The following is a 22,678-nucleotide window of genomic DNA, read 5'->3' on the forward strand; positions in this document are numbered from 1 at the left end:
ACAGGTAGATAGTAACTGAAGGACACATAAAGATAAGAGGCAGACAATCGATTACAGAGACAGACAGACAGATACACAGACAGGCTAAGGGCTGGGGCACACAAAGCTACTGGGGGAGATTAGTAGCCCAGCGACAAACCGCTTCTTCGGGCGACTAATCTCCCCAAACTGCCTCCCCGCTGGCTAGAATCTAAATCGCCGGTGGAATGGCACTCGGAGCACTTCATTTTCCCAAAGTTGCCCCACGAGGAAACAAAGCGCTCCGAGTGCGATCCCGCCGGCGGGGAGGCAGTTTGGTGGAGATAAGTTGCCCCGAAGAAGAAGCGGTTTGTTGCTTGGCGGCTAATCTCCCCCAGTAGCTTTATGTGCCCCTGTCCTTAGGGCATGGACACATGTGAGTTTTTACGGCACATTTTTTTTAAAGGAGAAACAAACCCCTTATTAAAAAACCCTACCCAACATAGACCCCCCTCCCTCCTTCCCCCAGCCTAGCTGCTACCCTTCAGCACTGTAGATTACAGAGACAGCCAGAAAGACACACAGACAGGCTAAGGGCTGGGGAACACAAAGCTACTGGGGGAGATTAGTAGCCCAGCGACAAATCGCTTCTTCTTCGGGCGACTAATCTCCCCAAACTGCCTCCACGCCGGCTAGAATCTAAATTGCCGGTGGGATGGCACTCTGAGCGCTTTCGAACAAACAGTTTGATATGCGCTTCCGTTTAAGAAATAAAAATAAAAATAAATACACCAACTTTCAGTATCCCCCAATTGTCCCAAAGTTTCCCTATAGTCCACCAAGGTCCGGAGCCGAAGATGGTAACCTTGAAACCGCTTCCACAACTGGCGATCGCTTCTAAACCTTAAAACACAGAGGAAACAAAAACCGCACCAATGTGAAAAACTTCCAAAGCCGGTATCAAGGCCCTGCTCTGGTTACTACTCACAGGATTTCCCGGACACGGCTTGCACACAAGAACAGATCTGCGGTGAGGTAAGTCTCAGCTGCAGTGACATCAGCACAAGGCATTCCCAATCCTTTGATCAATCCGTGAGTGCCTGACCCTGACTGACCTGGGAAGTGTATGAGAGGACGCCAAGACTGTGGGATACAAATCAACTTGAACGCTCAGGAACAGAATCGCAGAGATAGCGAGCGCACAGGACCGTGAAATTGTGAAGTATACTAGCGGCATCGCATAGGAGGACAAGCTGAGACTTACCTCACCGCAGATCTGTTCTTGTGTGCAAGCCGTGTCCGGGAAATCCTGTGAGTAGTAACCAGAGCAGGGCCTTGATACCGGCTTTGGAAGTTTTTCACATTGGTGCGGTTTTTGTTTCCTCTGTGTTTTAAGGTTTAGAAGCGATCGCCAGTTGTGGAAGCGGTTTCAAGGTTACCATCTTCGGCTCCGGACCTTGGTGGACTATAGGGAAACTTTGGGACAATTGGGGGATACTGAAAGTTGGTGTATTTATTTTTATTTTTATTTCTTAAACGGAAGCGCATATCAAACTGTTTGTTCGAATTCGATTTTTGGGGTGGAATCCCTTTGTATTTTGCGCATCCGAAGTCTACTATATTTTTGCGCAAGATTTAAACCATTGTCTATTTACTCTGAGCGCTTTGTTTTCCTGAAGTCGCCCCACGAGGAAACAAAGTGCTCCGAGTGCGATCGGGATGCAGTTTGGGGAGATTAGTCGTCCGAAGAAGAAGTAGCTTTGTGTGCCCCTGTCCTTAGGGCATGGACACGTGTGTTTTTACGTAATTTTTACGGCGCGTTTTTTTTTTAAAAGGAGAAACAAACCCCTTATTAAAAAACCCTACCCAACATAGTCCCCCCCCCTCCCTCCTTTCCCCAGCCTAGCTGCTACTCCAGGCAAATATCCCTAACTTTTTACTTACCCCCCGGTGCAGATTCAGGGATCACAGCCATCTTCCAGGTCTTCGGTAATTTGAAAATAAGCCCAGCGGAGCGGCGCATGCGCAGTTGGAGCAATTTACCGGTTTGTGGCAACTGCACTGAAATGGACAAAAATTGCAGAGGTGCCGGAAGAAGACACGGAAGATGGCTGCCTTGAACTCCGATCCCTTATTCTGCACCGAGGGGTATGTAAAAAGTTAGGGGCATTTGCCTGGGGTAACATTTAGGCTTGGGGGGAGGAGGGAGGGGGGTCTATGTGGGGTAGGGTAGGCATGGACACGTGTGTTTTTACGTAATTTTTACGGCGCGTTTTTTTTAAAAGGAGAAACAAACCCCTTATTAAAAAAAACCCCCTACCCGACAGACTCTCCTCCCTCCTCCCCCCCAGCCTAGCTGCTACCCCAGGCAAATACCCCTAACTTTTTACTTACCCCTCGTTGCAGATTCTGGGATCAGCGTTCACGGCAGCCATCTTCCAGGTCTTCGGTAATTTGCGTATGAGTCCGGCGGAGCGGCGCATGCACAGTTGGAGCTGTTTACCAGTTTGTGACAACTGCACATGCACTGAAATGGACAAAAATTGTGCCAGAAGACATTAAGACCGGGAAGATGGCTGCCGTGAACGATTCAGCACTAACAACTGCCGATGTTTGGGTGCCTTCAAAGTAGGGATGCACTGAATCCAGGAATTAGTTTGGGATTCGGCCTTTTTCAGCAGGATTCGGCCGAATCCTTCTGCCAGGCCTAACTGAATCCTAATTTGCATATGCAAATTAGGGGTGGGAGGGAAATCATGTGACTTTTTGTCACAAAACAAGAAAGTAAACATTTTTCCCCTTCCTACCCTTAATTTGCATATGCAAATTAGGATTTGGTTTGGTATTTGGCCGAATCTTTTGTGAAGGATTCGGAGGTTTGACCAAATCCAAAATAGTGGATTAGGTGCATCCCTACTTCAAAAGGCACCAATCAAATTTTTCCGTCCAGCCCGATCGACGAGCCGACCGATATCCAAGTCTTCTGCCGATATCTGTCGGCTCTTCACCCACCATACACGCACCGAATATCTTATGAACATTTGTTTTGTACGATATTATCTGTGCGTCTATGGCCACCTTAACTCTTATTGGCCTAACAAATCAGGTGATGATATGACGCACCCACATGGGCACTGATGTAGAGTGTCATTATGCAATGTACCGATGGAAGTCCAACGAGAGGGAGGTTGTGGCAAACAAGAACTGGCGCATTGCAGTATGGACGCAACAATACACTGAAAACCGGCCTGCTGGCGCCGTGTGTATTTACGCGGTGGTCATTCTTTTTAGAAACCGTGCCGTAAAAAAACGCATGTGTGTCCATGCCCTAATAGGTATATGTGGATAGAAAGACAGGCAGATATCCCACTATTGGCCCAAACACCTGTCTCTTTGGGTAAACACTATGCTGTACAGGGAGTCAGGGACCCAAGCAGAACACACACAAACCAACACACAAAACAACACACAAACCAACACATATCCCTGGCTCCCTTCTGACTCCTTAGCAATCAGCCTCTGCCGTCTCCCTTACACTTTACCAGCCTTCCCCTCACTCACCCTGCAAATCCCTGGAACATAAAAAGCCCAGCGATGAGAGAGGTTTATCCAACTCACCCACTTTTCCCAATCACCCCACAATAAACAAATAATTCCCTTCCTGAGGAGTGGGGGTACAAGGTGTACCCCATTAGGCAAGAGATCTGCACAGGTTGAATAGAGCTGCTTGGCTGTATGATACATCTCTTGTTGCTGGGCTCGGAGGAATAAATTAGCCCTTAGAAATACGTGAAAATTGCAACTCATTTAAATGGCAAAATCTTGTAAGCTGCGACTCCTGATAAAAGTCTATCGACTCCCTAAGTTCCGCGCTGCTTGAGTAAAGAAATAAAAACGAGAAAAAAAGTAATTTTTCTTTCCATTTTTTTATTTATTTTTTTAAATCTGTTCCCATACGGCAGTGACAGGAATTTCCAAAAGCCTGTCTAGACATATCTATTAGGCTCTCTTCTGCCAGACACCTCCCCACCCCCATGGGCTTCTTAACTCTAACACTGCCACTAGAGCAGCACTACCTATCTCCTGCTTATTTCCCATCACAAAGGAACAGTTACCTACAATGGATTTGCTTTGTGTGGGTGCCAGCCTGGCAGGATACAATGCACGAGCAGCAAGGATCCTGAATTAAAGGTTCAGCAACACCATATTGTATTTATTTACATTGGCGGCCGGCAGCAACCCTGTTTTATACATTAAAATTTTCCTTACTACGTGTTTCCTAGAGCTAGAGCCATGATATACGTCCGATTCATTGCTCTAGTGCTAAATACATTGTATGTTCACCAGTTTATCAGTTGGCCCTCCAGCCCTACAGGAGCTTGAATGGCAGCCATTCAATGTTATATTTACAAGTGCAAAAGATGCCTTTATTATTGTTATTACCGGCACTTTAAGAGAACAATGTATTCCAAACCAATGATATATCCCTGGCAGTAGCAGGGTTAAAGGTAGAGGTAGATGGCAGGGGAGGAGTTAACTGGCCAGGACAAGGACAGAGACTTGTCCTGTAAAGCAGTTGGGTACCCTACAGATGTTGCTGAACTACAGCAGAATGCTGGAATTTGCAGGTCAACCACTGTTAAAATACCCACTGCATGTATACAAGTGTAGTCTGCAGCATGCATCTACCTGGATTAATTATTAGCGATTCACCAGGTTGATTTGTTATGTGTTATATATGAGGCAGTAATTAGTGATTGGTTATTGGTTACTCGTAAGTAATTCTGTATGTTCAATGTATAAAACCTCATTTATTGTACAGCCCTGCAGAATATGATGGTGTTTTATACAGAATAATGATCCACTGCTCTGTCATTCTGACATAGCCATGTCAAAGTGTTGTTAACTTCCCCTTTATTCCCATAGCAATGGTTTATACGTTCATGGTTAAGGGTTATTCTCCACAGAGAGACTTAGGGCTCTTACTCACGAGCGTTTTTACCTGCGCTCCCCTGCGTTCCGTTTTTCGGCGTTCAGCCGCAGGGGAGTGCAGGAATAGACGCATTTCATTTTTTCAAAGGGGGCTGTACTCACATAGGAGCATGTAGGCGCCGAACGCAGGAAAAATGCAGCATGTTGCGTCTCAACCTGCGTTCGGCGTCTACATGCTCCTGTGTGAGTACAGCCCCATTTGAAAAAATGAAATGCGTCTATTCCTGCACTCCCCTGCGGCTGAACGCCGAAAAACGGAACGCAGGGGAGCGCAGGTAAAAACGCTCCTGAGTAAGAGCCCTTAGCTGTATTGTACAGGTATGGGATCTGTTATCTGGAAACCCGTTATCCAGAAAGCTCCGAATTATGGAATGGCTGTCTCCCATAGACTCCATTAAAATGAAATAATCCAAATTTTTTTTTTCCTTTTTCTCTGTAATAATAAAACAGTAGCTTGTGCTTGATCCCAACTAAGGTATAATTAATCCTTATTGGAAGCAAAACCAGATTATTTGGGTTTATTTAATATTTATATGATTTTCTAGTAGACTTAAGGTATGAAGATCTGAATTACAGAAAGATCTGTTACCGGAAAACCCCAGGTCCAGAGCATGCTGGATAACAGGTCCCATACCTGTATTAATAAGCAGGGGTGCTGCCATATGCTTAGCCATAGTGACTGCTACCCTTTACATGCCAATTTTCAACAAAGGGACAGGGAGAGAGTCCGCCTCTTAAAGTTACCCTCTTTGGTAACAAGGACCCAATTAACAGGGTGTGTGCCTCTGATAGGAGAAATTAATCTGATTTCCTGTGCAACTTCCATTTTCTGCTGAGTCACTGTTTAAAGGAACAGTAACACCAAAAAATTAAAGCGTTTTAAAGGAAAGCCAATATAATGTACTGGTGCCCTGCACTGGCAAAACTGGTGTGTTTACTTCTGAAAAACAACTATAGTTTATATAAACAAGCTGCTGTGTAGCCATGGGGGCAGCCATTCAAGCACAGGATACACAGTAGATAACAGATAAGTACTACTATAGTTTATATAAACAAGCTGCTGTATAGCCATGGGGGCAGCCATTCAAGCACAGGATACACAGTAGATAACAGATAAGTACTACTATAGTTTATATAAACAAGCTGCTGTGTAGCCACGGGGGCAGCCATTCAAGCACAGGATACACAGTAGATAACAGATAAGTACTACTATAGTTTATATAAAGAAGATGTAAGCACATGATGGCAGCAGAAGCTCAAGAATGTGGCACAACACAGTGGTATTAGCACGAGGTAGAGACAGTTGGGCAAAACAATAGGGTGATTTGGTGAATAGTGATGGGCGAATTTGTCCATGACTTTTGCGAAAAATTTGTGAAATGCCGATTTTGACTCCAGCGACCATTCAGCGAATTTTCGCAACTCATTTTTACATTTATTGGTCAGCGAGGAACGCGAAAATTCGCATCTGCCGAATAAATTCACCCATCACTATTGGTGAATGTATATATAAATGGATACAGTAGAGCAAAGCTGAGAGGTAAGACAGAACAGGTTATTGGCACAAGGGGTAGATAACAATAAGGCAAGGTTCCAATGGCAGAGATTGTTAAAAAGGAGTGGGCAAGACAGAGGGGACGACACAGAGACAGAGGGGTGACACAGAGACAGCTGGTAACATGGATGGGTGACACAAAGGGGGAACATGGAGACAGAGTGGTGACACAGAGACAGAGGGGTGACACAGAGACAGAGGGCGAGACAAAAACAGAGGGGTGACACAGAGACAGAGGGGTGACACAGAGACAGAGGGGCGACACAGAGACAGAGGGGCGACACAGAGACAGAGGGGTGATAGAGACACAGAGGGGCAAGACAGAGACAGAGGGGTGAGACAGAGACAGAGGGGTGAGACAGAGGGGTGGCACAGAGACAGAGGGGTGAGACAGAGACAAAGGGGCGAGACAGAGGGGTGACACAGAGACTGAGGGGTGACACAGAGTCAGAGGGGTGACACAGAGACAGAGGGGCGAGACAGAGAGGTGACACAGAGACAGAGGGGTGACACAGAGACAGAGGGGCGAGACAGAGACAAAGGGGTGAGACAGAGACAAAGTGGCGAGACAGAGACTAAGGGGTGACACAGAAACAGAGGGGTGACACAGAAACAGAGGGTCGAGACAGAGGTGTCACACAGAGACAGAGGGGTGACCGAGACAGAGGAGCAATACAGAGACAGTAATGTGGAGAAAGTAGGACAGGAGAGACCAGGTACGTAACTACAGAGGAAGCAGACCCTGCGGCTGAAGGGGGCCTAGGAGGTATAGGGGGCCCAACGAGGGTCAAACAATGAGCGATTTCATCATATATTAGTAAAACAGGCCAATCCCTTGATATTTTGGGGACCTTAAAATTAATTTGCTGTGGGGCCCAGTAACATTTAGTTACACCACTGATGAAGACAGTAGAGTGAGATGGTGACAGTGGATAAAGATGGTGACATTAGGGCAAGACGAATATAGTAGGGCAGGATTCAAACAGTAGATCAAGATGGAGTTGTTGAAATACAATTCCCAACAACCTCTGACAACTGATGGCTGTGGAGCCATTGATGGGCCAGTCCTATTTTATATAAATAATGGGACCTGAATTCAATATATAATTAAGCCTGATAGGCAGTCGTTCAGCTGATGAAACCTTAGTCTGGGCCTAATTTATCGGCACTGCAATCCTATCCGCAAGCAGGTGAAATTGGCAAGAAATGGGGCGGCAGTATCAGTTCTCCCTTCTTGAAACATTGAAACAAAAAGGCGTCAGTGAATAGTGAGCTGATCAGCCTTTTATTTCATCCTAAAATATCTTAGGCTTTAAATCAGTTTCCATGGGAAACAAAGTATGAATGTATTTATAGTGGATAATATCAAATGCACTCAAGTGTACTTTAAGCATATGACCCCCCTCCCCTCATGTAGCCGATTTGTTAGTGTGAGCTGCAGGTCTGTGTAATGTCGCGAAGGAGTTCAGACTCACAAACGTGGCTATTTGCTGGGAATATGTGTTGACGCTGCTTGTAACCAGAGTTTAAGGACACAAATATGGAAAAAAAATTGTGAAATATCGAACATAGTGCAACCCAGGACAGTGTGTAAGTGCCACGTCTTATGTCTACTGGTCTGAAATGGCTGCGGTGCCATCATGTTGTGTTTATGTGATCTCTCACTGCTACTATAGGTGCTACTGTGCCATTATACCCACTGCTACTATAGGTGCTACTGTGCCATTATATCCACTGCTACTATAGGTGCTACTGTGCCATTATACCCACTGCTACTATAGGTGCTACTGTGCTATTATATCCACTGCTACTATAGGTGCTACTGTGCCATTATACCCACTGCTACAATAGGTGCTACTGTGCCATTATACCCACTGCTACTATAGGTGCTACTGTGCCATTATGTCCACTGCTACTATAGGTGCTACTGTGCCATTATATCCACTGCTACTATAGGTGCTACTGTGCCATTATCCCCACTGCTACTATAGGTGCTACTGTGCCATTATATCCACTGCTACTATAGGTGCTACTGTGCCATTATATCCACTGCTACTATAGGTGCTACTGTGTCATTATATCCACTGCTACTATAGGTGCTACTGTGCCATTATCCCCACTGCAACTATAGGTGCTACTGTGCCATTATCCCCACTGCTACTATAGGTGCTACTGTGCCATTATATCCACTGCTACTATAGGTGCTACTGTGCCATTATCCCACTGCTACTATAGGTGCTATTGTGCCATTATATCCACTGCTACTATAGGTGCTACTGTGCCATTATCCCCACTGGTACCAGGGTCAGACTGGCCCAGCAGGACACTGGGAAAAAACCTCATGGGTCGCCCCCTCTCCCGATTTCCTGGCCCTACAAAAAAAAAACAACAATTTGAGGGTCAGTGTTGGACTGGCCTGGTGGGACACCGGGAAAAAACCCGGTGGGCCCCGACCCTCATGGGTCACCGCTGGGCCAAACCACCCCTCTCGATATTCGAAATTGTACAAAAAAAAATCTACAAGTAGGGCCTTCTGCACATGTGCATGGCGTTCCAGAATGCAGGTCGAGCAACGCATGACAGTCGGGGGGGCCTGGACAGCAGTCCCAGTGGGCCCCGGGCCCCCAAGTCCAACTCTGGAGACACCCATTTGGAAGCTGCAGAAAAAAAAAATTATTAAAAAACAATAAAAAATAAATAATGAAGACCAATTAAACAATTGTTCAGAATTGTCCATTCTATAAGATACTAAATGTTACCTTTAAAGGCAAACCATCCCTTTAAGGTTAGATCTTCTGTCATTATTTAAAACCACTGAACTGGCCGACCCCCATGGACAATTGGCACATGCAGGTGTCGGGCATCCCTGGCAGGGGCAGACGGTGAGCCCATTGCCTGGAGCAGGAGAAGGGAAATGACAATCTCCAGCGATAATTAAATGGCATTCTGGCTCTTTAAATGTTCCCTCGGGACATCAGGAGGGACGTTGGTTCCAGACAGTGACATCACGGGCGTCTGGCGTAAGACTGACAGCTGGCTCAGCCACTTAAAAGTGAAGCCGGGAGGAAGCGACGACGTGCTGGCCAATCGGAGTGCGAGGGTCGCAGCCGGGGGTAAATACACGTGGTCGCGGGAGTCTGGTGGAGCAGGATGCAGAGTAACCTCGTGTTGACCTTATCGGGGCTGCCATTAGCTTCCTACTCCCAGATCAGCTGAACCACCGCCCCCTGTAATATGATGGTACATTCCTCTGCCTGATGTCATAATATAATCCTACTCATCCTGCTGCTCCGTTATACAGAGGCTGCCAGTTCTACTCACTATTGTATTGTGCTATCATCTGTTCAGAGAAACAGCAGGAGAAATCACGTGCAGCCAACTCATTCCAATGCTTGTGCATGGCGGCTTAGTAAGGAGCACAGGCTGCAGCACAAAGATAAAGCTGCCTTAAGGGGTTCACCTGTAGGATAACTTTTATTGTGTTATAGAATGCCAAAATCGAAGCAACTTTTCAATTGGTCTTCATTATTTATTTTGTATAGTTTTTTTAAATTATTTTCCTTTTTCTTCTGACTCTTTACAGTTTTCAAACTACTAAATACAAATGTATTGTTATTATTACTTTTTATTCCTCATCTTTCTATTCATATTCCAGTATATTCTTCCAATCAATGCATCGTTACTAGGGAAATAGGGACCCTAGCAACCAGACTAGTATACATTGCAAACCGGAGGGCTGACGAATGCCAAATAACTCAAAAACCACAAATAATAAAAAAAAATATATATATACTGTTTTGTATAATGTACAGCATTAGATTCTAAGGCCGTTTGGGTTTCCTTTTTTATTATATGTGTGGGGGGTTGACTTTTTATTCAGCAGTAGTGATGGGCGAATTTGTCCCGTTTCACTTTGCTGAAAAATGAGCCTCGAAAACGGCGAACAATTAGCGAAACATGACTTTTGATGCCACATCAATTGGCAGCCGTCGTTAAAGTCAGTGGGCATCCGAATAGTGTTGACGCGTGACAGTTTTGACGCGATCGACTTTACTGAAGCGGGTTAAAAAAATTTTTGACAGCAAAGTTTTCCAAATTTATTCGCCGGAGGTAGGGTTTCCTTCTGTTCTGGAAAAAAATGGCGGCCTTCCTATATATTTATCTTTTTTCCCTATTAATAACATTGGGATCAGCCATCATTTTTACCGGCCTGGCTGGTAAAATACCGGCCAGGTGGCAACCCTAGCCGGAGGCAAAATTGTGGAAATTTGCTGCGAATTCGCACCTGCGAATTTATTCTCCTATCACTATCCAGCAGCTCTCCAGTTTTCAATCTTGTTGCTACGGGCCAAATTACCTTAGCAATAATACATTTATTTGCAAAAGACAATGGAATATGAGACTGCCTGGAAATAAAGATGAATAATAAAAAGTAGCAATAATAATACATTTTGTGACCCTCATTTGAAAGCTGGAAACAAGGGCGATCCTGGAGCCTCCGCTCTTAAAAATCAAAGGAGGGCAGCATCACTAGTGCAATGAGCGTCATAGAGTGCTGTCTTCACTAGTGCCACTTTATTTCCGGGTTAAATCCTGGAAATTAATGTCTTATAGCAGAGACGCGGAAAGAATCGGGGATATTTAGTTGCCCAGCAACAAATCGCCTCTTCTTTGGGTTACTAATTTCCCCGAACTGCCTTCCCGGCAGCTGGAGTCTAAATCGCTGGCGGGGTGGCACTTGGATCTCTTCGTTTTCCAAAGTTGCCTGACGCGGATACTTCGGGCGACTTCGGAAGTGCCATCCGGCCGGTGATTTACATTCTAGCCGGCAGGAAGGCAGTTCGGGGAGATTAGTCGCCCAAAGAAGAGGCAATTCTATGACATACCTAAAGGTGAACCTTCCCTTTAACATCCGCTTATTATGGTGTTTAAACGGCAAGTCAACTCGAAAATAAAAGATTTGCCTAATAAGATAAGCAACTTTCCAATATACATGTATTAAACAGTATTTCATTAAAAGTTATTTGTAAAAACAATGGCATTTTGAAAGCAGCATCCTGGTTGTTATTTTTTAAACAATGTTGCAAACGTCTTTACTCCCCAACAAAGACAGGTCTGTTAATATCAGTGGCTCGTCTTATATTGTATCAACAGTCTTAGAGATCAGGGCAGAGAATAGAATGGGACAGACAAACTTTGATTTCAATAGCAATACATATACAAATAACTTGAGAAAATTTGTAATAAATGTATATTAGGCAAATTTTATGTTGGGGTTGCTTGCCCTTTACGGGCAGCTGTATGTGAGAGGCAACTAGTGAGGATGGTTCTAAACTTGGTGATTCTGTGGCTTAGATCGTGAGCTCTGCAGTACAGGGGATCATTGTGCATCATCTCTGCTTACAATTAGCAGAGCTCCAGTGCATTCCCAGGAGTTTGAAACTTGGATTTATTGAGCAAATTCAGGGGTGCACTCCTTCTGTTAAAAATAAAACTCCTATTTTCTATTTTTCCTTCCTTACCAATGAAAACTGCCTCAGGGAACGTCAGTTCTCCTATAGGTCAGCTGATCATCTGTCTTCTTCTACATTGTTTTAGGAGTCAGGACCAGCAGTGCAGAAAACATAGCCAGATAGTGCCTTCAATAGCAATACCATTTACAAGTACTGTTACTTGTAAAATGTGTGAAAAAGAGGAATTAGGATGCTATCACAATATAGGTGAAGCTGCTTTTGGAGCGGGGGTATTAGGGTCAGGGCACACGCTCAGATTCGGGGAGATTAGTTGCCTGGCGACAATTCTCCCCTTCTTCGGGGCGACTAATGTCCCCGAACTGCCTCCTGCCGGCTAGAATGTAAATCGCTGGCGGGATGCCACTCGGAGCGCTTCGTTTTTCTGAAGCCGACAGAAGTTTCCTCGTGAGGCAACTTCGGGCGACTTTGGAAAACGAGGCGATCCGAGTGCAATCACGCAGGCGATTTACATTTTAGCCGGCTGGAGGCAATTTGGGGAGATTAGTCGCCCGAAAGAGAGGAGATTTGTCGCCCGGCGACTAATCTCCCGAATCTGAGCGTGTGCCCTGACTCTTACAGCTGTTCAGTGTGTGTGTAGAATGAGGCAAGTGAATGGCTTCTGGTATAATAAATCCCATACATACAATGGGTAGTTATATACTGCACGGAGATCCTTGCACCCCCAGTGGTATATTTATAAACTGCAGCTGGAAGGCTCCTGGCTCAGGGACATTTGTTTGGGAGTCTTATTGTCCTAGTGCTGCACACGTAAAAATTGTGTTGTGTATTATCCCTATGCTAGACACTGCCTGCCTCTGAAATTACTGGTTGATGTATATACTTTTGGAAATGCCTGCTTTTAAACCAATCAGAGCATGAATCAGATGACACAGAGGACATTTTTCAAGCCCATCTTTAAAGGGATACTGTCATGGGAATTTTTTTTCAAAACGCATCAGATAATGGTGCTGCTCCAGCAGAATTCTGCACTGAAATCCATTTCTCAAAAGAACAAACAGATTTTTTTGTATTCAATTTTGAAATCTGACATGGGGCTAGACATATTGTCAGTTTCCAGCTGCCCCCAGTCATGTGACTTGTGCTCTGATAAACTTTAGTCATTCTTTACTGCAAGTTGGAGTGATATCACCCCTTCTCTTCCCCCCCAGCAGCCAAACAAAAGAACAATAGGAAGGTAACCAGATAACAGCTCCCTAACACAAGATAACAGCTGCCTGGTAGATCTAAAGGTGGCCATAGATGCAAAGATCCGTTTGTTTGGCGAGCCAATCTTTCTCCGATATGCCACTAACGGGCATGGCTATATCAGGCGTAATCTGAACGTTCGGCCCTATGGCCGAATTACGATGAGAGCGCAATGGGCTCCGGCGGGACAATCGGGACAAAATCAAACCTGTCCGATCGACCAAACAAATGATCTCCGCTGGATGAAAAATGTCGGGACTCTCCACACACGGTCCTGAAATCATACAAGCCAGGCCGGTAAAACCCTCCCTATACGCCAAAATTACAACAAGAAAAAATACACTTGCTGGTTCAGGAATGAAATTTTATATTGTAGAGTGAATTATTTGCAGTGTAAAATTTAGAAAAAAAACGACATCATGAAAGAATCCCTTTAACTGCTGCTTTAACCACTGACGAGGTCACAATCATTGAATCACCAGGGGGATGGGTACTGACAGTTAACTTGGTGGTTGATCTCTTCCATCATAGGAAGGGTTGGGAAGGGCTTAAAAATCTTTAAAAACTTTATAGGTTATGAACTTTAAACCTCCAACCTACACATCACTAGTGCCCAGCGGGCCAAGCTGTATCCGGCTTTGGTGGGTAAAGGATTGATATACATTATATAAACTGTGACAACTGAATCTCGTGCTGTGTCATTTTGTTCTTTAATCTGTCATTCCTGAGTTTGTATTTCTTCTTCTCACCCCCCTTTCAGAGCGAAGCCCCTCCGGCGCCTTGGCATTGTCGGCGCTTTCTAAAGCGTGTTGGTTTGGTTGCAAACAGACAGTGTTTGTGCAGGAAAAAAAGATTCCTGTGATTTCTGCCTACACTGTTTTTATTTTTAACACCAGCTGATAAGTCAAAACTCCAAAAAAGAACAACTTGTACTTTATATATAATGTCTCTCCCACTGATCTGCAATGGGCTGGGCTGCGGCAGAACCAACACTTTATTCTATTTCCACCTGAGAGCAGAGAGAAAAGAAAAGCAGCCATATATATATATATATATACCCACGCACACACATACATGCATACATACACATACTGTATATATACCTACATACACACAAATATACATGTATATATGTAGTAATACATGCATTTTAACCCTAGGATATATGTTTCTGTATCTTAAAAGGACTGGTTGATTAGCAGTTACTGCTAGTTGGCCATGCAACATGCCTCTAGGGTTACACTTGAGGCATGCTGCATGGCTGGTTAGCACGTACACTTAGAGGGATATTTGTCTGAATGCAAAAAACTTGAAAAAAAATAGTTTTTTTACTATAAAATTCTAATTTTTAGGGCTCTTACACACGGGCGATTTTTCCTGTGCTTCCCTGAGTTGCACTTCCGTTCAGCCGCAGGGGAGCGCAGGAGTAGACGCACTCAATTATTGTGAAGGCGCATACGCGTTTAAGCGGCAAACGCAGGTGGGATGCAGCATGTTGCATTTCACCTGCGTTCGGCGCATATATGCATCTGTGTGAGTACAGAACCTTCACAATAATTGAGTGCGTCTACTCTTGTGTTCCCCTGCGGGGAGCGCAGGAAAAAACGCCCTTGTGTAAAAGCCCTTAGTGGAAAAAACAAACTTGAATTATACCCTGAGGATAAAAAAAGTCAGAATCCTATAATCTTCCATCTCAGACATGCAGAGGTTGTATATAAGTCAAGGGGACAGGCCCCTATCATATTTGGAAGTTTCTGTGGTCTTCTCTGGATTTAGCCTGAAAATCTGACTATTTTCGGGCAAAAATGAAGAAAATCCGACTTTTCAGGAAAAAGCCAGAAAAAATCTCCGTTCAGCCGCAGGGGAGAGCAGGAGTAGACACACTGAATTATTGTCAGTGGAGCTGTAGTCAAACGCATGTAAGCGCTAAACATAAGTTGGGATGCAGCATGTTGCATTTTACCTGCGTTCGGCGCATACATGCGTTTGTTCAGCCCCATTGGCAATAATTCAGTGTGTCTACTCCTGTTCTCCCCTGCGGCTGAACAGAAGAAAGCGAAACACAGGGAAGTGCACAAACAAATGCACGTGTGTAAGAGCCTTTAAAGTATGCTGCATGGATTTTAGGCAGTTACACTTAGGGCCCTTATACACGGCCAGTTTTCCCTCTGCTCCTCTGCATTCTGTTTATATGTGTTCAACCGCATTGGAGGGCAGGCCCAGATACAATTCTTTTTAAGAGGGCTGTGCTCACAACGACACATGTAACCATTGAACTCAGGTGGAACACAACAACCGCGTTCAGTGCTTACATGCGTCGTCATGAGTACTTGCCTATAAGGAAGAGTTGGCTGCGTCTGGGCCTTGGATTCCCTGCGGTTGAACGCATTTAAACTGAATGCAGAGGAGCATAGGGAGAACTGCCCATGTGTAAGAGCTCTAAACACATGATGCATGGCTGATTAGCAGTTAAACTTGAGGCATTCTGCATGGCATGCTGTACTGACACAGGCACATGTAATCGTAGAACACAGGTGACACGCAACATGCTGCATTCAGTGCTTCTATGCGCTTGTATCAGTACGGGGTCATCTAATAGAGATGCGTCCCTTCCTGCGCTCCCCTGCAGCTGAAGGCATTTAAAGTGAATGCTGGGGAGCACAGGTTTTGAGGAAGAGCACTTAAACGCTGTTGAGAGAATTATCCAGCAGAAAATGTGGTCTGTAATATAAGCTGATGCTACAGGTTTGCTGATTATTAAATTCTGATGCTAATTGCACTGGTTTCTGTGCTGCCATGTAGTAATTATCTGTATTAATTACTAATCAACCTTATATTGTGACATTTCAATTCTATGTGTACTGTATATTGTGAGTGGCTCCCTAAGCTCAGTAAGTGACAGCAGCACAGAGCATGTGCAGTGAATCAGCAGAAAAGAAGATGGGGAGCTACTGGGGCATCTTTGGAGACACAGATCTTTACTGCTAAAGGGTTGTGGTTGCCTTGGGCTGGTACAGAAACCCAAAACATGATGTACAACATTTCTAGCTACTTCTTTAGTTTAACTTTCCTTGTCCTTTAATTGGCCTTCTCTTTCTCATCCTTTCTCATATTCTATTCTCCCCATCTCCTTCATTTTTTCCTGTCTATACTGCTAGCCTCCTCTCCACGCATGTTTCTGCTGCCCAGCTGCCCTTTTTGCTCCACTTTTTCTCATCCCCTACCCATTACTTTTTCAAAATTTCCTATAGTTTTTAATAGCTCCTCTCATTTCCATGTCATTGTCTCTGGTCTGCTCCACAGTCCACATAGGGAGTTCATAAAAAATTAGATGGGGTGCTTCACCTTCAACAAGAAAAAAATAACCTTTAGTAGAATTTTCCATTCCTATGGCTCCCGCAATTTATTGCTAGCACAAGCCTGAGCTAATTGGGTTTCCAAACAATGCAGGGATTGGACAGGATTGGATAGACCAGCCTGGAGCCAGTTACACCTATAGATGGGAAATAAGCCTCTATGAGTCTAAAGCAAAATGTCTGTCTGGTCTTAGAGGACCAATCAAAAGCTGCTCCATTTAAAGAAGGGGGAGCTTGATAAACCCCACAAATAGGCCCATCTCTGGAGTCACATTTGTTCCATTTCTTGGTGTTCTGTTGCTAAAATGGAAATGCAGAAAATGAGTATTTTGCTGGGTTAGGGGAGGCAGCCTTTTATGCCCCCCTAATGTTTTACAAAGCTGTTCTTTGTTTGAGAAGGGCGGACAGAACCAGGTTATTTTTAGTTTCCTTGCCCTGATACCAGCTTTGCTTTTGTTAAGGCTGCCAGGTTTTTGGATTCTGACTAGGCTTCTATAAATGTCTGAGCACAGACTGAGAGAGCAGCACAGATTAACTGAAATGTCTCCTATACACGGGAGAGAATAAATGTTGTCCTCAAAACTGTGCTGTTTGGGACACAGATTTCCAGGTTCTTTTGGTTCAAGCCCCCATTTTTGAGGTCAAACAGAAGTCCTTGGTCGCTGCTGTATCAATTCAGTTATGGTTCTCAGAACATCTAGGGCCCCGAGTAAGAGTTCACCCCAAGTATCACCCAAATCAATCCTTATGTTGATGTGTGTGCATAGAATAGAAGGTCTGAAGGTCAGTTAGGGGGAGATTTGGGGTGAGTGCTTATTTGTACCCTGGGTACCCATGGAACTATAGCAGGGTGACTGTTACCCCAATGTTTCTATATATCTGTAACCTTGTTATGAGCTTAGGGGGCCCAGCCTGAAGGTCAGTTAGGGGGAGATTTGGGGTGAGTGTTTATTTGTGCCCTGGGTACCCCTGGAACTATAGCAGGGTGACTGTTACCTCAATGTTTCTATATATCTGTAACCTTGTTATGAGCTTAGAGGATGCAGTTGGGAGGCCAGTTAGGATGTTGTTTGGGGTGCACTGGGTACCCCTGGAAGTATAACAGGGTGACTTAAGTAAGGGTGTGTGTGCATATATATATATATATATATATATATATATATATATATATATATATATATATAATATCTGTGTGGCCTTATGTTATCTACTGGAGTATAGAAAATCTGGCTGTTGCGCTGTATCTTTTCCCACTGAGATAGGGAATAGACTGTACCATTAAAAGTTGTTGCTGTACTACAACTCTCCAGCAGTGGCTGCATTTGAGAACATTGGCAGTCTGAGCGAAGCTGATAAGTTAAAGGTTACGCTCTGTGCTTTATAGGATTATCAACGAGAACAAAAATGTCTCAGTATTTATAACAGCACAAAGGGTAGGGTACGGGGGTGCCTCAAGCCTCCAGAGACCCATGAGACAGCACAAAGCCAGAGACAGTCGGAGGTGGAATGCGTCTCTCCGCCCTGGGCTGACCTGATTTTCTTCCTGCTAACACTGCGCATTCTCTCTCCTCCTCCTGCGCATCTGATCCTTCATCCCTTCTGTTTCCTATTCCCTCCTGATTATGCTTCACAGGGTAAGGAAATCTCATTACAGAAATAGGTTGAGCGTCTGATATTCCTAGTGTGCCCGGGAAGTCTGAGCGCTTGGGGTTCAGCTGACGGAAAGTATTAAAGGGGAAAGAAACCAAGACCCCATTACTTTCCTACTTGCTGTTTTGGTGTGCGTTTGCCCTTTCTTAGACTGCAGGTTTTGTGCTTGGCTGGATAAAGTGTTGGGTGGCAATCAGCCAAGTTAGAAGAAGCCTGTGTGTAAGAGAGGCCTGCTACGGGTGCCCCCCAGCCAACAACTTCCACGTTTAACCATTCACTTCCTGGGGTGGCCTGATTTGGGGATTAGATAAATCACAATCAATAGCTAGGTTAGCCATGGGGGTTTTTATTTTAATAGGGTTGTTACGTTCAGTCCCATTAAATAATTAAAAATATGGCAGCTTCTAGCCACAAGTATAAATACAAATATACAGAGAAGGAATGTTCTGGGCACACAATAAGCTATACCCTCATACTGTACTGTCTAAGGGAAACAATATGGCACCTCCTTCCCATATGTATAAATACAAATATACAGAGAAGGAATGTTCTGGGCACACAATAAGCTATACCCTCATACTGTACTGTCTAAGGGAAACAATATGGCACCTCCTTCCCATATGTATAAATACAAATATACAGAAAAGGAATGTTCTGGGCACACAATAAGCTATACCCTCATACTGTACTGTCTAAGGGAAACAATATGGCACCTTACTCCCCTATGTAGAAATACAAATATACAGAGAAGGAATGTTCTGGGCACACAATAAGCTATACCCTCATACTTTACTGTCTAAGGGAAACAATATGGCACCTCCTTCCCATATGTATAAATACAAATATACAGAGAAGGAATGTTCTGGGCACACAATAAGCTATACCCTCATACTGTACTGTCTAAGGGAAACAATATGGCACCTCCCTCCCATATGTATGAATACAAATATACAGAGAAGGAATGTTCTGGGCACACAATAAGCTATACCCTCATACTGTACTGTCTAAGGGAAACAATATGGCACCTCCTTCCCATATTTATAAATACAAATAGATACACAAGGGACGTTTTGCTCATGCAATAAGCTATACCCTTGTGCTTGACAGTCTCTTAAAAGGGGTGCTTCACCTTTGAGGTAATGTTATAGAATGGACAATTCTAGGCAAATTTTCAATTGCTCTTCATTATTTTTTCTTATAGTTTTTTATTTTATCGTTCTCTCCTTTTGATTAATTTTAGCTTTCAAATGGGGGTGGGGGTCTCTAAAGCTCTCTAAAGCTATACATTTAATGCTATTGGTCCTTTTGATTACCCCTCCTCTTCTAATCATATCTCAGTCTCTTATTAAAATCAATGCACGGTGGCTAGGGTAAATTGGACCCTAGCGACCAGCTGCTGAATTAATAGCTAAATAAGTTAAAAAAAAATTAAGACCATTTGCAAATTGCCTGAGAATGTCCCTCTCTACATCATACTAAAAGTTATTTTTTGGGGTTCCATAAAAGTAATGCAATAAACTCTATGGGGCAGATTGATCAAGGGTCAAATTTCGAGGGTTAAAAAACCCTCGAATTTGACCCTTAAAGTAAAATCCTTCGAATTCGAAAATGGAATTCGAAGGATTTTAGCGCAAAAGCTTTGATCGAATAAAAATTGCTCGAACGAACGATAAAATCCTTCGAATCGAACGATTCTAACGATTTTCAGCGATCGTTCAAAATTTTATTCAATGGCAAAAACGTATAAAATGCTTGTCGAAGGTCCCCATAGGCTTATAATACAATTCGGTAGGTTTAACTTGGCGAAGCATTGAGTCGAAGGATTTTGTAAAGAGACAGTACTTCGATTATCGAATGGTCGAATAGTCGACCGATTTTTACTTCCAAACGTTCGAATCATTTTGCATTCTTATTATGCACTCGAGCTTAGTAAATCTGCCCCTACATGTAAAACTGGTCATTTCTTTATTCCTCTAAACTGAGCCTTAGTTTTGTAGGTAAAATCTCAATATAGTTTCAGGAGTCGAAGAACATAAACCATAAGCCAGATTGATACAATAACAAATATCAAATTACTTAAAAACTATGTAAAATGTGCCGTTAATGTATACCGGGAAGTTGCTTAGAATTTTTACATTCTTTTATTATGAGAATAGCATTTTATGTGTTTATATGTGATAAACTGTTTCATTCCTGGGCTGTGGCCTTGGGTGAATGCGCAGTAGTTATACTTTTGTAACGACAACAATGTATCTGTTTATGAACGCACCTTTTTGTGTTTTGTCTCTTTTTTTAACACTTGCTGACATTTACAGTCACTCAATTGGTTGCTTCCGTGTAAAATAACTCACCTCTTAAGCACAGGATCATTAAATAAAAGTCGATTTACAGAGCGGGGCATTGAGCTGTTAGTGTTTTGTTTCCTAAATCACAGTTACGACCTTGGCTCCAGGGCCGGACTGGGAGTAGAAAGCAGCCCTGGCAAAAAATCAAAGCAGCCCACACATAAATAGTGACTAGGCCGTACATTATACATTAAAATCAGGTCAATCAGATTATACAACATGCAACACGGACTGCCACCCCAAACACAATGTGTCATGAAAGCAGGGGGCACAGACTGGGACATTCACTAAGATTCGTTAGGCATATTTTCGCCAGCGCTACGCTAAAATCCGAAGTTGCGCTCAGGGGAAGCGTAAGGTTGCGAAGTTGCGCTAGCGTTAATTCGCCAAGCAAAGCAAACTTACGCTAGCAATGCTTAATTTGCATACGGCGCCAAATTGAAGTTACAATGGAGGAATATGTAGCATCACTACACAAGCCTGGGAAACCTTCAAAACAGCAAATAAAATTTTTATTTTGCCCTACACATGTGCCCACTGTATAGTTAAGGTGCCATGAGTTAGGAAATGTAGGGGGGAAGGAGGGTAGCCCCAAAAAAAATGTCAATCTTTTTCAGCCCATCACCCATAAAAAATTAAAAAACGCAAGCGTTTTTTGGGACTTTGAAAACTTTTTAACTTTTTTTGAAGCAATCCCTATCTACTCTATTGCACTTCGCCTGGTCTGAGGTGGTGTAGGAAGTGTGGCGTAAAAGGTAGCGTTCAGTTAAATTCACGCGTCAGTGAATTTGTGTAGTTACGTCCGTTGCGCAAATTCGCCAGGCGTAAGGGTGCGAAGTAACACTAGCGAATTTACGCCAGCGTCCGTTAGTGAATCAGCGAATTAACGAAAATGCGCTACGCTGGTACATTCACGCTAGCATTAGGCGCTTCGTCATTTAGTGAATTTGCCCCAAAGAGAGAGGCAATACTATCCAATGCACATTATACTCAGATACAGGCAGTGAGGGCTGACACCACAAGCACATTATACAGTTACTGTATGTAAATGTATCATAATGGAGGTTTATGGGAGACAGTATTTCTGTAATTTGGAGCTTTCTTGTTAATGGGTTTCGGGATAATGGATCCCATACCGGTATAAAGCATGGGGCAGTGGGTACTGGCAACCAGGAATATGAAATACAGTTAATGACTGTAATGAGTTGGTTCTAGAACCCCAAGAACATTGTTTATAGAAAGAGAGGCAGTGGGCACTAGCTTTAAAGCACATTATATCGGCAGATGGTACTCAAACCCCAAACACTACCCAGTACTCCACCTTCTTACCAATGCTCATAACTAAAAGGTGTGTTATCCTTGCTCAAAAGCTTTTTATTTACCCACTTTATTTCTCATTTTGCTGCTTATGATTTACACTCTACCCCACCCCTGCAGAGAGAAAAGCAAGCAGAAGGCAACACCAGTTCTTTGGCAGCTTGAAATTCTGATTATATTTTCATCAGTTGTTTTGCTGAATACTTGCTGTTCTCGGTTATGCTGAGATTTCTGTGCTTCTGTTTTGAATTTTGCCAGACAACTGAGAAACGCAGCATAGTCAATAAGCCAGCGGCCTTACACAAAAACTGGATAAAGAAGAGCAAGTGTGCCATTTAATCTTTTTCTAGATGTGCTTCCCTCTCTCCTTCTATTCTATGCTTCTTTCTGTCCCGTCTCCTTATTCTCCAACAATCTCCATACCTCCCCCTTACACCATACACTGGCTGATCCTCCATAGTACTCGGCAGATTGACCTAAGGGCTGGACAGACAGATACTGTATGAGTGGCCGTACCCATTCTTGATCAACTTTCATTGCTTTGGGTTTATTCAGGATGAGGCATAAGACTTCATATGATTAGGTTTGTAGTGATGGGCAAATCTGACCCATTTTGCTTTGTCAAAAATTCCCCATAGCGCTTTGAAGTTTATCTGTGTCAATTTTTTGGCATCTATGGACTCATTTTCGCGGAGAAACTTGGTGAAAAATTTAGCTCATCACTAGTCAGGAGCTTTTGCAGCAATGCCATTTTTCAAGGATTTTGGTGGAGTACTGTTAGCTCAC

This window comes from Xenopus laevis, chromosome 9_10S (genome assembly GCF_017654675.1).
Source record: "Xenopus laevis strain J_2021 chromosome 9_10S, Xenopus_laevis_v10.1, whole genome shotgun sequence".
Lineage (NCBI taxonomy): Eukaryota > Metazoa > Chordata > Amphibia > Anura > Pipidae > Xenopus > Xenopus laevis.